Raw genomic sequence first — 384 nt, 5'->3', positions numbered from 1 at the left:
AAGGAGTTCCGACTCACCATTCCGAGACTAATGAGGGATTCAATTATTATTCTGCAGTCAGTTTGTCCTGCTTTCGGTTTTGTGCAATGCTACCTTTGCTGATTACCCTCCATAGCATCAGTTTGTTAACATAATTAATCAAGTTATGTAGCCTCTCTGTTTATGACTAGCAGTCGTTATTACTATTGGGAACTATGACAGTTACTGAAGTTTCTTTCATCATATAACAGGCCTCTATCGAGAAGACCCCATGTTTTATTCCCCTTTACATTTACAAATAGATGCATATGTTAACATGTTACTGTACTGTATGCATTGCATCACAAGTGTATTTTTATTTAAAATAATCTTGCTTGCTACAAAAAGAAGTCTTAAGTCACCAAC

This window comes from Carettochelys insculpta, chromosome 13 (genome assembly GCF_033958435.1).
Source record: "Carettochelys insculpta isolate YL-2023 chromosome 13, ASM3395843v1, whole genome shotgun sequence".
Lineage (NCBI taxonomy): Eukaryota > Metazoa > Chordata > Testudines > Carettochelyidae > Carettochelys > Carettochelys insculpta.
This window is presented reverse-complemented; position numbering follows the sequence as displayed.